Below are 13,170 nucleotides of genomic sequence, written 5' to 3'. Positions count from 1 at the left end.
TATATATATATATATATATATATATATATTGGATTAAAAAAATGAAACAGTGTAGTCTACAGTTAAAGTGGAAACATACGAATATCATTCTATTGCTATTTGTATATAGAGTTGCCAGATCTCAGGCCTTGGCCCAGATTCTGCAGTTTTCACATATCATCTCCAGGTGGGAGCTGAGGATGAACATTGTACAGTTTTGGGGGGATTCAGCTCCAGGCAAGAGGAAAGATGCAGAGAAGGGTGGAGGGTGAGCCCTGGACAGTGAGCCCCGGAAGAATCTAAACTTCCATCAGTTATGAAAGCCAGTCATTTTAAGTCTGGGAGAAAAATGCTATGCCCATTATATCTGGTGCTTGAGTGACAGGTCTGTAGCATGATTTGGCAGCCAAGAAGAGGCTGGTGGAGAAGGCCAAACCAGAAACTGGCTCAGAGGCATCTCCCACAGAAATGTTACAGTCAAAACTATACTGTGAAGTTGGACCTTGCCAAAACTCCCACAAGCCAGAGAGCGCAAAAGAGCAGAGTTGAGCTTCTCCTTACATGGGCAGGAGTTCTGCCAGTATCTTGCGAGAAAGTCAACAGGATCCCTGTTTTTCCCCTTCTAACTCCCTGCCCAGTTTTGGATGTACTGAATTGGTAAATTCCTGCTAGGAAGTAGGTATTTTAATCAGGAAGCCTATCTTCCTTGCTGAAGAAATGATAACAACAACAACAACAACAACAACAACACACTGAAATTGAAACATTAATGTCATAGGTAGTGCTCTGGTGCCTTGGGGTATAAGTACACCTTTGCTTGGAATTAAAAAATGATGATGTGCCAGGTGAAGTTTCTTGGGTACTGTGTTCCATAAATATAGGATTGCCTCAGAAAAGATGTGTCCTCAGACTGCCCCCATTCCAGTCTTCTCCCACAGAGAAGAAGCTCTGGTGTCATCAGACTGTGCCCATCCCATGTTTTTCTGACAGAGAAGAACCTCTCATGTCATCAGACTGCCTCCATCTCAACCTTCTCCCACAGATAATCTCTCATGTCTTCACACTGTCTGCATCCCAGTCTTCTCCCACAGAGAAAGAGGTGTCCTCAGACTGCCTTTATCCCAAGCTTGTCTCACAAAGAAGAACTTTTGGTGTCATCAGACTTTGCCAATCCCATGCTTCCCCCACAGAGATCAACCTCTGGAGTCCACAGACTGCCTTCACCCCAAGCTTCTCCCACAGAGAGAAGGTCCTTTCATGTCCTCACAGTGCCATCACCCTAAGCCTCTCCGACACAGAAGAACCTTTCATGTGCTCAGACTGCCAGCATACCCTCTTCCACAGAGAAGGTCATAGAATAGAATCATAGAATCATAGAGTTGGAAGAGACCCTTCTTCTGCCATGCAGGAAATCTCAATCAAAGCATCCCTATTGACAGATGGCCATCCAGCCTCTGTTTAAAAACCTCTAAGGAAGGATACTCCACTACACTCCAAGGAAGGAGTGTGTTCCACTGTCGAACAGCCCTTACTGGTTTTATATCCTCACACTGCCTTCATCTCAAGCTTCTCTCACAGAGAACAACCTTGCATATTCTCAGACTGCCAGCATGCCAAGCCTCTTTCACAGAGAAGAACCTCTCATGTCCTCACCCAGCCTGCATCTCAACATTTTCTCACAGCGAAGAACTGATATCCTCAGATTGACTCCATCACAAGCTTCTTCCTCCGTGAAGATTCCAAGGGCCCAAATAGTGGTGAGATCCTTCATCATGCTTCAGTATTGTAAATCAACATTGATATAGTGACATGGTGGCTGTGCTACACGGCCTTTCTTGTGAATGGCAACATTGTGCATCCAACAGAGTATATACCAATGCACTATTTATTGTCCCATTGTGCAATGGCGAATCCATAGTGACTGTTTCTGTAATCCCAGTAATGAAGGGGCACAACTGAAAACACTGTTGAATAGTTTTTTGTGGGTTTTGGGGCTATGTGGCCATGTTCTAGAAGAGTTTATTCCTGACGTTTTGCCAGCATCTGTGGCTGGCATCTTCAGAGATCTCGGAAGATGCCAACCACAGATGCTGGTGAAACGTCAGGAATAAACTCTTTTAGAACATGGCCACATAGCCCCAAAACCCACAAAAATATATGGATGCTGGCCATGAAAGCCTTCAACTACACTGTTGAATAGTTGCCATCCAAGAATGTGCAAGTGACTGTGAACTGGTTACCCTCATGGAACTCAACTTATGTAAACTTGGATTGAATACATCTGTTGTGCAACAGCCAAAAAGTATTGTTGTTGTTGGCTGTAGATTAACACTACATAAACACGACGTAGGATCTCCGTCAACAGCTAGAATCCAGCTGGTGAATTCCAACTGAAGTTGACCTACTGGATCAATTTTTGATGGATGAGTCAACACATACAGTAGCTCAGTCCAATTGATTCAATGAGTTTACTCTTGTTGGGAGAAACAATATGATTCAGGCAACTATTCAATTCCATGATGCTGGGGACAAATAAGAAAGGAAAGTTGTCTCCTCTGTGCCCAATATCTGAGCCTCCTGGAGGCATTTGGCTGCCCTCTTCTGGAAACAGAATGGGGGCTTAGAAGAATCCTCAAAGTAAAAAGAGAAAGAAATAGTAAAGAAACCAGGTGGAAATATGTTTGGGACCCTGAGGGGCTGTGAGGGTGGTAAAAGGGAAGCATTGTTTATAATGATCACAAACTGGCTCTCCTCCATTGTTACTCAAATCATGCTCCATGTTTATTACTCCTCAAATCTTTTTTTTTTTTTGTATTAATTTTTATTGGAAACCCCATATCATTGACCATATATAAACACACATATACAGAGACATATGTGTACAAAGACGCAGTAACAATTTTTCCCTTGCACAAGTCACACCTTCTTCCTTCAGTTCTTGCATGGTTTTGGTAATTCCTCAAATTCTTATTTTTAATTCTTTTCTCTTATAATGAATGTTATTCTACATCTTTTGATGTTACATTATTTGCAAATAGTGTCATTGTATTATTTCTCAGGATAAATTCTTTAAATTCCAAAATCTTTTGGCATTTAATGTTGCCTGGAATTTTCCCCTTAACTTTGAGATGTCTCCCTTTTTGTAATATTTTATATACCTCAAACGGCAGGGACTAGGTATTGCTTGTTTGGTTTCAATGGGTGTCTTTTCCCTTTTTCAGTCCTGCCACAAATGGATCATACTTCAAACCAAGATAGAGACTCAGTAGATTCTTACCCTGATTTAGATTTCCTGCATGGCAGATTGGGGTTGGGCTGGATGGTCCTTGCGGTCTCTTCCAACTCTATGATTCTATGAAAGTTCAATGGAGAACAAAAGGATGCAAGTTCTGTGATGGTTAAGAGACGACATGATAGCCATGTTTAAATATTTGAAGGGTATGCGATACTGAGGATTGAGCAAGCTTGTTTCATGGAGCAAACTACAGGAAGAGCGATTCCATCAAAACATTAGGGAAAACTTCCTAACAACTCTATGGGTCTATGTTTTGATGAGTCTATGATTTGTGAGGTGAGAGGAGCAGAGGCTTTCACATCTAAGGTGAACTGGATCCGATCCAGTTTTTATTCCAAATTGTAAAATAGCTATACAAGTGATCCATTCTTGGAGTAGGGTTTCAGCACCTTGGATAACTCCTTACAAGGGTGGAATAAAATCTAGTTTGGACTTAGCACCCCACTGGCCTGGAATCCATCCATCTTGCCAGCTGCTTTGAGTTAGGACAAATTCCCGGTCCCAGTGCAGAATCCAATCCGACGTGTCCTTTTTTCCATGCCCTCACCCAGCGTATCGTATGGCTTTGTTATTAAATCCCTCTCTCTCCAAAACCCTGGCTCTCCATGCAAATAAATATGTCTGGAATGCGTTTAGATCATGCCACATTGGGGCATGGATTCATTTAGGAAAATGGAAAAGAAAGACAGAAGGCGAGAGAGTGAGGGAGAAGAACCCATAGCGCACTCAACACAATGCAAAGGCAATCGCTCAAAGGCATGTGCAGGCTTAGGGAGTTTTAATTGAATCCAGCTGTTGCTATTTATATATGTAGAGCGCATTATGCTGTTGGGCATTTGTTTCTCTTTAAGAGAGCACAATGGGGAGGGGAAGCAAGAATGCTAAATAAAGATGTGAGGCTGTCTCTGCGGATGAGTCACTCCAAGGAAAAATGGTTGCCATCAGTCAGCGTTGAAGTCACATCATCACGATTTTTATAGTGTGAAGCCAGATTTGTAGTATGCGTCCCAGTTGTTTGGGTCGTTTGAGGCTGAGGCCTGGTTTGTAGCTTGAGGCTTTGTAGTTTGTCAGGTGTAAGGAGCCAACATGATGTAGTGGTCTGAATGATGGACTGAGGGCTCTGGGAAACCAGGGCTCAAATCCCTACTCAGTTATGAAAACCCCTTGGATGACCATGGCCAGGTCACACTCTTTCGGCCTTAGAGCAAGGCAATAGCAAATCTCCTCTGAATAAATCTTGCTAAAAGAAAACCTGATGCAGCTAAGGAAGTATCCCAAGTCTATGAAAACTTATAGTCAGCCCACCATGTTCATGGCTTTGACTTTTGTGGATTTGAGGATTGGCGGATTTGACTAATATGTTCTCTCTAGGAATTTCTAGGTTCTCCAGCATGACTCCATGGCCACTTTTTGTTAGAAGCTGTGCTGGAGGACCTAGAGAGAGCACTTCTCTAGGCGTCTATAGGTCCTCCAGCACAATTCTATGGTCAACCTCTGACAAATGTTGACCATAGAGTTGTACTGGAAGACCTAGAAATTGCTACAGAACCAGGTTTAAAAAAGAGTGATTTTTATTAGCTGTTTTTCCACTTTCACAGGGAACCTATGTCTCTAAACCCAGCAAATATGGAGGGCCCCTGTGCTACAACCCTAACCCTAACCCTAACCTAACCCTAACCCTAACCCTAACCTTGCCAGGAGGAGAATGGAGGACTGAGTGAGGGAGGGCTCTTTAACATCCTGCCCTCTCCTCCAGCCCCGGACCAACTCTGTTTGGGCGTCGGCCCATAAAGCCTCGGGCGATACTAAGAAGAACATTATCTTGCTGCTAATTTTTAGTCTCCCCCTTTTTCAGGTTGTTAGATTGTAATTCTTTTATTGTAATTTCCTTGACGGTAATGTTGTAACTTGTGCTGTATTTCCTTTATTATTTCATTGTTTATTGGCATCTGCTTGTTATTTCTTCCAATGAGGGAGAAATAGGGAATTCTTTTTGATAATTATTGATTTGAATGTAATAATCAGTGTTAGGCTTTTGTCATTATTGAATTGCTACATTACTATTATTGTTGTTATTATGTTTTTTTTGCTATGTATTGCTATGTTATATTTCTTTATTATCTTATGTGTATTGTTATTGTTTATTGCTATTGCTCTGTATTTCCCTACTGTTGTAAGCCGCCCGGATTCCTAGTGATTGGGCGGGGTATAAATAAATTATATTATTATATTATTATTATTATTATTACAAGCTTCTTTTCTCATTTAGTCTCAAAGGTGCTACAATATCACTTTGCATAAGAAAACATACAATAAGCTTGCCATAAGTCTGAATCAAAGGTATGCAACTACAATTTTTGTAGTGTGAGGCCTGGTGTGTAGCATAAGAACTGACTGGGTAATTTTTAATTTGAGTCTGGAGGTGGATCTATATGTGTAGGTTGCTAAAATGAGTATCCAGCTTGTTGGGGGCAATGAGGTTACAATTGTAAACCACTTAGAGACTGCTTAATGCAGTATGAAGCAGTGTATAAATGAAGCTGCTCTTGCTATTGCTAGAAATAATACAGACTGACAGCGCTTTAAATGCTGTCGCTCCAACCGATGAAATCCTGGGTTTGTAGCTTTCACAAGGTCTTTAGCCTTTTCTGCCAAAGATGGCTGGTGCTACACAAAACTAAAAATCCCAGGATTCTATAGGATTAAGTACAGATATAGTTTAAGTGGTGTCAAACTGCATTACAGTTGTCCCTCCATATTCACTAGGGTTAGGGGAACAAGACCCCTGTGAATATGGAAAAACCACAAATAACAAAAACACTGGTTTTACCTGAGAGGACACCTCTCTAGGAATCTCTAGGTCCTCCAGTGCAACTCTGTGGTCAATGTCCAACATACACTGACCATAGAATGGCACTGGAGTAGCTACAAATGATCTTTCAGTGCAACTTTTAGTTAAAGTTGACCACAGAGTTGCACTGGAGGACCTAGACAGTCCTAGAGAAAACATATTAATGAAATCCGTGAATAATCAAATCCGCAAATATCAAAGCCACAAATATGGAGGGATGACTGTAGTTCTACAGTGTAGATGCACCTTGACACCTGGTATATTGTAGGGCAGTGATTCCCAAACTTTTGTCCTCCAGGTGTTTTGAACTTCAACAGTCAGGAATTCTGGGGCTGAAGTCCAAAACATCTGGAGAACCAAAGTTTGGGAGCCACTGTTGTAGAGTGTAAGTAGTAGGTATTGTATAGTGGTCTGCACGTAGGATTAGGACTTTAGGGGACCAGGGTTGAAATTCCCCTTCAGCCACCGAAATCCACTGGGACCTTTGGGCATTCACACTCTCTCAGCCTTAGAGGAGGGTAATGGCAAAGCTCCTTAGAGTAATTTTTGCTGAGGAAACCCTAGATGAGGTTTTCAAATGTTAGATTTGACTTGAAGGCACACCACCACCACCACCACCACCACAATAAAAACATTCTCATATCATTTAAAGATTTTTTGTTGGGTCCTATTAAATGTGTATTTTATTGTCTGCGACTTCCTGTATCCTTGTTGTTAAACTGCATTATTTTTGAATGAGAATCTGACCCCTTGGTGTATGATTGCTTTACATACATTCCCTCCCATTCATCCACATGGATCCTTTGCAAGAGGGTAGGATGAAATGATATTCTTTGGGGTTGTTCCCACTCACTTATACACCAGTTTACAAATCGAATCCAAGGTGTATCGTTCCCACTCAATCCCGAATTAACTCTAGAACATTTCTAGATTAACCCGCAATCGTTCCCACTGCGATTCGAATCTGATTCGAATCGTAACATTTAACCCGGATTAGAAGCCTATAAACCAGTGTAAAAAAATACTAGGGTCTACCCTAGTATTATCCCTTGATCCGAGATAGGAATCGCTGTATTTAAATGGGAACGTTTCGGCGTCTGATTCGGGTTCCACAGGATGGGAGGAGCAGCACTCAAGGGGCTGGCCTGGGGGTGTCACCCTCTTTGGTTTCTTTATTCATTGCCGGCGCCATTTTCTTCCATCCGCATAATAGCCTTTGCTCCGGTGGATTGCAACCTCCCCTCTGCTCCTCTTTCATAGACCGATGTCTGAGGAGAGCCACTGAACACCATTTTTAACTATTCATTTTTCTTTTTCACCTCTGCCTGAGCAGCAGATGGGATTTGGAGGACAGCCCAGGGAGCAATGGGTCAGGCAAAGAGAATTTGGGGAACCGAGGCTCTTTCCAGAGGAACTATGGGATGGGTTTTGCAGGACATATCCCTGCTTCATGGCTCCCAAGACAGCCCAGGGAGCAATCTTCCCCAAAAGATTCTATCTCCATGGGGCGGCCAAAGTGAATTTGGGGAACTGAGGCTCTTTCCAGAGGAACTATGGGATGGGTTTTGCAGGACATCCCTGCTTCCTGGCTTAAAAGACAGCTCAGGGAGCAATCTTCCCCAAAGATTCTCTCCCCATGGGACAGAAAAAGCGAATTTGGGGAACCGAGGCTCTTTCCAGAGGAACTATGGGATGGTTGTGTTTGTTTGGTTTGTGAGACATTTATCCTCCTCTGTCAGAGAGTGCTGGTGCCATAATAAACTACCATTCCCAGGATTCCCTAGCACTGAGTTATGGCAGTTAATATGGGGAGACACAGAAGAGGACGAATAAGCGCCTCCTGATTGGCTCTTTTAAAAAAAAAACCGTGAAATTTATAACTAATTAAAAACGGCCAGGTAGTGGGAACGCAGGTACAGGCTACATCGGTGTATGTTACTCCGAATTAATGTGACGTCATGATGATGTCGCTTTGATTGACAGCCAAAACAAGTGAATGTGAACAAAAAAGTAACCAAACCGGATTAAATATACACCGATTCATCCTTGAATGGGAACGAAACAGGGTCAATTACAGCGAATTAAAATAAAATGTTACGTAAATGGGAACGATACAAATAAAGGAATTTGAAAAGCGGGATAACACTCGCTTTATTTTGAATCGCTTTAAAACGAACTGCTGTATTGAAATTCGTTTTAAATCGCAAGTGGGAATGACCCCTTTGGCTAGCAAGAGCCCAAAATTGCTTCTGGACGTCCTTGAATCACCTCTCTAGATTGGTAGCCTCTTTTGCGCTGGGGGAAACTCTCCTGACATCAACAAAGGGCATTCTGTCAATTAACCATTCTTTGATGCAAATCACATGTGCTTCTGTAGAAAGCTGTTTTGGATAGCTCCCAGCAGAACACAAACGTCTTCAGTCCAATTTAAAACCTTCAGATGCACAGATTGTGATAAGGCTTCGTCATCTGCTGCAAAAATCACCAAATCTGTGGTGTAAGAGGGAGAAGAGCTTTCATCTGATTGTTTGATCTTCAAATAATGGGCAAAAAGGGGCCCCTAATGGCAGCTTTGTAAAGCCATTGTACAGATGTGCAGTGGGATTGCAGTTTGGTTTGGCATGCAACATGGATGTATTTTTGTGCTGTTGTCAAAATAAGCCACAAATAACTTTAGCCATTTTCTTCCCACTGCAAGAAAGTCTTCACAAACTGGGCACTTTTCACTTATTCTGTGCAAAATTCACTTTTGTTGTCATTCAGGAAACAGCATTGTCTGAGCAGGAAACAGTATTTTCTGCACAGAAACCAATATTTCTGTGCCGGAGTGTTATTTTATGTAAAGAAAATAATAATGCTGTTTTCTTTGCATAAAGTTGGAGACTTGTTCTGAAAAGGTAGAATATACCCAAAACTTTGGTGATTCTTATCTGGCCAGCGTTTTCCCGGTCAGCATTGCCTGAGAGCTGAGAATAGTATTGAATTTTCTTTCCATTCATAGTGTCAAGATCTGGATGACTGAGCTAGGAATAAAATACTTTATAAAGCAAACAAATAAATAAATGCTTATGGAATTCAAAATGGTACGGGTTTGCATCATTAAAGTCCCCCTTCTTCTGATCTTTTCTCTATCATTAATCAAATTAAACTCATCATTGTCATTAGTCAGATTAATCAAAACACTACCATTCAACAAAATACTATCATTAATCAAATTTCATGATGGTTGTTACATGCCTTCAAGTTGTTTCCTACTTATGGAGACCCTAAGGTGATCCTATCATGGGGTTTTCTTGGTAGGTTTATTCAGAGGGGCTTAATTAATCAAACTACTCAAATTAAAAGCCATTAATTGTGGCTTTTTCAACATGAGTACTTCTTCACAGAGTGACAGATATCCCCGCCCACCCATGTGTCAGGAACTTGCACCATATTTGTGTCTGTGGGTTACAACTGTTTCTTTCCTAGGTAGTTGCCATGGACTGATAGCCAATGGCAGAGATCCTGTGCAGCATAGCATAACAGTTCCATTCGTGGAACTACACTACACTAACACTCCTCAGACCTAGCATTTAGCTATCACAGCCTTCTCCATTGCCATTTTGTGGCTAGTGGAGAGTAAAGGGATTGACTATGGCAATGTCCTCATAGCCAGATGCAAAATGATGACACTATGCACTGAGATCTCCCAGCATCCACCAGAGTTCTGTTAGCTAAAGTGCACTTTTCTGAATGTTGGTCTGTGTGGCATTCCACATGACCCCAGATGTACCCTGTAGATGACCCCATTACCAGCTGGGCAATGACAGGCAAGTCATGCCAAGGCCACCAGGAAAATCCCCTCACCAGACAGGAAGGCAGTTTGGGAGTTGCAAATGGGATCACCATCACCTCCATAATCAGAAGAATGGGCGATGATTGCCTAGACATCACACCTGATGGGCCAGCTAACTATTTCATCTTCTTCTCATTTACCTTGAATATTGCCAGGCCAGATTACCTCGCCCCATGCAATCTAACACCTTTGCCCTGCGGCTAGTTTTAGCCCTTAAAAACTCCTGAAAATCTGCCCTCAGTGTGCCAGTTTGGAGTTCATGGGGACTCTTTGTCACTGTGATTTCTAGTCTAGCTCCGGCCCAGTCATTCACTCAGCGCTCGCAGAATGACTGTCTCCCACACCACCAGAATCAATTGGATCCTGAAGCAAGTCTTGGCTTGTGTAAGTAATTCTGTGAGTTCTGCCTCCATCTATTCAAACCTCCTCCCTGACTTCCTGAGCCTTGAATGAATGAGTGTGTGATAGTGAACTGCTGTGTGATTTCCCCCCTTAATAAGAATAAAACTCTAATTGGAGACTTCTGCCTCGGCATCATTTCTTGAATCCATTGGCTCCTCAGTATACAAGTGGGAAATGGTTTCGTAAGGTCCTTGTAGCCCACCCCTTCTCAATTTGAGCTAAGATAAATTTCCCTATAGATTTTGGCTACAGCTTCCATTCCAGACTAGACCACCTCCATTTACCTGCCTCTCCCCCTCCACTTTTCTCCTCTTTTCTCCATCCTCATTTCCATCCTATCTGGACCCCACTATAAACTTCCTACAAATCTCCTACTTATTTTAACTGTTGTTTTATACTATTATTTTAATGTCCTTCTGGTTTGATTTCCTTTTAGTATTACTATGTTTTTATACTGGGGAGGATAGGGTTTTTTTTCCAGAATTTTTAACTGTATCTTGTTTTATTGTTGTAATCCGCTTGGATTTTGAGTGATTAAGTGGAATAATAGTAATAATAATAATAATAATAATAATAATAATAATAGTAATAGTTATTATTATTATTATTATTATTATTATTATTATTATTATTATTATTCACTGGTCCCCCACAAGTCTTCTCCAACCACAGAATGGTCATGGAGGGTTAGAGAGGATAAATCAGTGGTTTCAAACTCTAGTCCTCCAGGTGTTTTGGACTTCAGCTTCCAGAAGACTCAGTCATCTTGGCCACTTCTAATTGTGAAAGTGAAGAGGAATCCATATTTTGATTGAAAAGTAACTGTTTATCTGTGTTGATATCAGAGCAAGCTTTTTGAAAGCATGCAAACCTGATAGTGGAAGCTGGAGAGAACAAAGGCAGTGAGTGGCGGACATTCTAGTCAGCCCAGAATTCTCACACTTAAGAAGGTTTTGCTTTCTTCCCTGGAGTGAGATGAAACTGGCTTCAGTCCACATTCTCTCACTAAACTGGTGTACAGAGCAGCAGACTGTGTGTGGACAGACTTCACTTCATAAGTATTGTTCTAAGCTCCCACAGGGGTGTTGTGTTACAGTTCTGAAAAGTCAGATCGGATTTCCTGGCTAGCCCTGGAATTCCACTGAATGTAAAAGGAAAAGGGAGGTGTATTTTGGGAAGAGGCATTACTGTACAGGCATGATATCATGGGACAGGATTCTTCCCCTAGTGTGCCAAGATCTGGCCGAAACCATCTTTCTTTAAAAAGGCATTGAATGTGTCCAGACTGCTAATGCAATAAATCATTTGCTTGTGCATGATGAATGTTACCCCTATAAGAAATGTCCATTGATGCAGCCATACCATGAGTCCTAAGAACAGGGCTAAGACCCTATATTGTGTTTGTGAGCTGTAAATCTACAGTCAGGTTGTTCCACCGTGGTTCTGCAACACCATTCTTGTGTTGAACACCAATATGGTGTGACAGACTGTGTATCTTCCAAAATGCCTGCTTACTGCCCCTTTTCTGCAATTTTAGTGAATGAAGGAGCACACAGAAAGTCGCATACAAATAGTAATGGCCATCTGAGATTGCACAATTGCATGCTAGACAGAATCCTAGAGTTGGCCATTAAGTTCAACCCCTTGCCATGCAGGAATACACAATCAAAGCACCCCTGGCAGATGACCTGCAAAGAAGGAGACTTCCCCACTACTCTTCGGGGCAGTGAATTCCCCTGTCAAACAGCTCTTATGTCAGGACATTCTTCCTAATGTTTCGGTGGAATCTCTTTTCCTGTAGCTTGAATCCATTGCTCTGTGTCCTAGTTTTTGGAGTAGCAGAAAACAAGCTTGTTCCATCTTCAGTATAACATCCTTTCAAATATTTCACCATGGCTCTCATTTTCCCTCTTAACCTTCTCTTCCCCAGGCTAAAACATCCCCAGGCTAGACATGGAACATGGCCACATAGCCCGAAAAACCCACAAAAAACTATCTATGTCCTTCATTTTTTTCTTCCTAAATGTATTACCTTACATTCTTCTTTGTTAAAATTCATTTTGTTAATTTAGACCCAGCTGATTGTGGATATAGTCATGGGGAGGTAGCTAGAGTCTTCTCCAATCTTGTCTGCTTGATACTCAGTATGGAATGGTTGTGTAAAGTAACTCCAGGCACATTGACACAGCAGCCCTACGCTTTGGGAGAAGGCGGGGTACAAGTGATCATGGCTGCCAACTACTTCCTGAAGCTGGCTGTTGTGTAAATTTGCCAACTTCAGGAGCTGTTGGATGTTGTGATGGCTGTGAGGGAGAGAGGAGCAGAATCATGGCCATTCACACCACGTGAATGCCTGAGAAGTGGAACTGCAGTGGAAAGGACCTATTGCACTAAGGCGATCATGGAATAGCTGTGAGACTGAGAGCCTATTGATGGGTTTTGCCAGTCAATGAAAAGCTACGCTACAGTAACAAATGGAATGCAAGGTAGCATCAGGATGGACATGACACTGTGCAATAATTACCAGCTTCTACCTTGTTCAAATTCTGCTTTTTTAGCCCTGTGTGATAAAGTTCCAAGACTCTTCCCGAAATCCTGTCAAAGGATCTGACAGCTCCAATCATGAAATCGACACATGAGAGCATGCAGCTGGCTGAGTGTCCTTTCTCCTGCAACTGCTGATGCCGTCCCACAGAGACAGACAATTTTGACCCCTCTCCAGGTTCCATACCTGATACCCCTGACCCTCTGTCTATTTCAGTGCTAATTCAGAACAATGCCATAAGCGACCACTCCAAAATAGCTGGG

This window comes from Sceloporus occidentalis, unplaced genomic scaffold (assembly GCF_023333645.1).
Source record: "Sceloporus occidentalis isolate IW3139 unplaced genomic scaffold, rSceOcc1.0.p SCAF_7, whole genome shotgun sequence".
NCBI lineage: Eukaryota > Metazoa > Chordata > Lepidosauria > Squamata > Phrynosomatidae > Sceloporus > Sceloporus occidentalis.
Note: the sequence above shows the minus strand (reverse complement) of the source record.